Source organism: Arachis ipaensis, chromosome B08, assembly GCF_000816755.2.
Source record: "Arachis ipaensis cultivar K30076 chromosome B08, Araip1.1, whole genome shotgun sequence".
Taxonomy (NCBI): domain Eukaryota; kingdom Viridiplantae; phylum Streptophyta; class Magnoliopsida; order Fabales; family Fabaceae; genus Arachis; species Arachis ipaensis.
In genome coordinates this window covers 120460407-120463847 of record NC_029792.2, presented here as the reverse complement: position 1 = coordinate 120463847, position 3441 = coordinate 120460407, and the positions used below count along the sequence as shown (strand labels likewise).

At 33.1% G+C, this 3441-nt stretch overlaps 1 long non-coding RNA gene across 1 annotated transcript in view; it reads right to left on the bottom strand.

Moving 5' to 3' along the window:
• LOC110265756 overlaps positions 1-3441 on the bottom strand; it is a 23297-nt gene that overhangs the window by 1944 nt on the left and 17912 nt on the right. The window lies entirely within an intron of this gene.

The following is a 3441-nucleotide window of genomic DNA, read 5'->3' as shown; positions in this document are numbered from 1 at the left end:
TTCTTCTAAAATTTTAAAAAATACCATAAAATTTTATAGTTGAATGTTACACAAAAAATTAGTCAATATTTAAAAAATGGTGGAAGCTCAGTCGATTTCACGTGAAGTTGATACTTGATTGATTTGACTAAATTTTCATCTAATGTCTCTCAGATATCAACTTCACGTGAAGTCAACTTCACCTGAATTTTTACCTTAAAAAATTAGCCTTGATGTTACACTTCTTTCTCCTTTTTTTTCCTTAAAAAAATGAACTACACAATTATGAATAAAGCCAATGGCCAACTATCAAGAAAACTATACAAAAATTGAAAGATTTAACCGTGAAATATAAAAATATCTTAAAAATTTAAAAAGTGGCAGAAATAATTAATATTTTTTAAATAAACAATAAATAAAATTTGTAAAGATAAATGCAAAAAAAAGGGAAAAATTGGATTTCTTAATTTTTTTTCATTTAAAAATAAATCAACCATTAAAAAAATCGAAATTGAGAGAGTTTTTTTTTTTTTGAACAAAATAGCTCAACACAATAAGTGGAGCAAAAATAACAAGCAAATAGAAAAGTTTAAAAAAAATTGCAAAAAAACTTATCAACTATTTTTTGTGCTCCTCCTTCTTATGGTGTACTCTTGATTTTTGTACTCGTGAAAACATCTTCAACCACTCTAATCTTATTAAAACTCTGTCAATCCAATTGTAAGATCGCTAAGCGAATGTCTACCAGTCTGTTAATCTGACAGCATTCTTTCTCCCTTCCACCTGTACAATCTCGTTGAAGTCTCTCATAAAGGCTGACTTAACTATGCAATATAACTCAATTTTTCCCGCACAACAAATTTCTCTTCTCTTGTATGAATTCCATACATCATATAATTGAAATTATTTTTAGTAAGCCCTTCAACACACAACCAAAACACCCCTTTATGACAACGACTCATTTTAAACATTATTTCATCCCAAATTAACACTAAACCACTTGAAGCACCTTCCGACTCAACATATTCTCATCCCCCAGCATCATTTTCCCAATTTTTATTATATCAAATTTTGTCACTACCCGCTCCTTAATCCCAAACAAACTAACATATTCAACTTAAATTTTTTCTTGAGATTTTTGACCATGTTCAATTTTCTATCACTTATTAACCGCCTACCAAAAATTGAGAGAGTTATAATTAATCAAATTAAACAAGGAATTTTCATATGAATTAATTAAAAAATTTATCATATCAAAAATATAAAAGAAAAATGTATCTAAATTCCTTCGTAATAAAGAGGTTTTTTTTCCTCTTTTTATTTGTGTGGTTCGTTTAAGAGCTTTTCCATTACATTTTTTGAATAACCCTTATTAGATGTTAGATATGTACAAGACATATTAACTAGGAGTAATTGCCGAAATCATATCCAACTTTTGAAAACGATGACAAAAATAATTCTCATTTTTTTATAAAGGCAGTCGACAAAAATAGTTTCAAAATATTATAGAACACGACATAAATAACCAAAATTAATATTTTTTTATAAATCATAAATAATTTTTATATTTAACAAACCTCATATAAAATTTATACAAAATTTTGAATTTATTATTTCTCATGTGTCGGTGTTTTATTACCTATTGTTGATTGAAAATAACATAAGAAAGGTTTTTAGCACACACATATAGCTAGGATAGATTGATTTTTTTTTACTGGTTTAAAATCGAAAATTGAACCAAACCAATTCACTCTAATTCATCATTTTGGTTTCGTTAGCTGCATGCAAAAAAAACAAAATGGATGGAACATTATGCAAATCGATGAGATCAGATCGAATGACTTTTTCTATTAAAAGTGAACCAATTCGTATTGCAAACATTGCTACCATGGAAGCAGGGATGACAAAACTCTTCGAGACGCGAAATATCTGCGGAGATTGTGTCGAATGGAAATTCAACTATTTTGAGAATTTTTTTTGTGGGGATGGAGACGGAGGACAAAATTCTCCAAAGGCAGGCGCGGGGACCCGAGCGGGGATCTCCGCCCCGTCCCCGCTAATCCCTGAAACTCAAAACATATATATACAAACCCAAAATTCCTAATCCTCATTTGCATAACCTTTCTTCAATTCAGAAATTCCTAACGCTGTCCATACTCCATACTCCATCCAACCTCTCTGCAGCCACCCTCTCGCCACTCTCTCTTCTCACCGCATCGTCACACCTCACCGTACCATCACCATCACCGCGTCGTGCTCTCTATTTGCAGCATTCCTTTCCTTAACTCTGCCGTCGTGTCTATTCTCCCTTCTGTTGCCGCGTCTCCCACCTCGTCCACTGCTCTGTCCTCTGACTCGTGGTTATGTCCCCTCACTGCATTATTTCGAAAGAAGTTATTACCATCTTGTCGTTTAAATTTTTTGTATAAAATCTTGCTATTTTTGTATAAGATGGATACTTGCACCTCTATTCATATGGAAATTAATAATTAGTTAGAACTATCAGATAGATGGAGAATGGGGTCCCCCGCAGAGAATGAGACCCTGTGAGAAATGGGGATGAGGAGCAATATTCCTCCACGGCGGGAAACGGAAATGGAGACGGAAAGCAAATTTGGAAGCGGGAATGGGAAGCAGGGAGGCATCCCCCGTCCCCTCGTCCTGCCCCGTTGACATCCCTACATAGAGGGGATACTTTCTATTTTAGTGGGATCTTCCATTTATTATTGTAGGGGTCGTGGGCATTTTGTCGGGCCGGTGTTGAAGTTTTGCCCGTATTGGACTTGCCTAAAATGTTAGTAACCAAACTAAGTTGGGTTGATCTAATGGGTAGCTCACTAATTTGTTTAAAAAAGTGTCGGGTGTGCATGCAGTAACTTATTGGCCAGCGACAAACCCTTAAATGAAGAACTCAAATCCGCGATGGATTAATTCTTGACCTACAGACTGAAAAATATCGCGAAAAACCAAAAAATGAAATCAAATAAAATGTTAGTAACCAATAGTTTTCATGCAAGAAACAAAGTTACAATGTAGAATTGTGAGGAGTCATATATGGATTAAGAATGTGTTGGGATCTTGGGTTCCAAAAGATTATTGTAGAAATGGATTCTAAAACTATAATTCTATAAATATAGTTATTTCTGAGTAAGAGAATATTTGAACTTATTCTTAAATGTTAGTGAGACTTATAGCAAATTTGGTGTTTGGGTGGCAACACAGCAAGTAAGGGTGGATTTTTACTCTATCTGGCCTCGCTTTGCCTTACAATAGTCTGTATAGAATCCATTCCATCCATATTCGCAGGTAGTAAAAACCTATATCCTAACCCACCCATTTCTACCCGTTTCTATTAATTATTAAAATTTAACACATAAAATTAAATCTCAAAATTTATAAAACTATGATTATATATAACAAAAATTAAACTAAAAACTTAAGAATGATACAATATGAAATAAT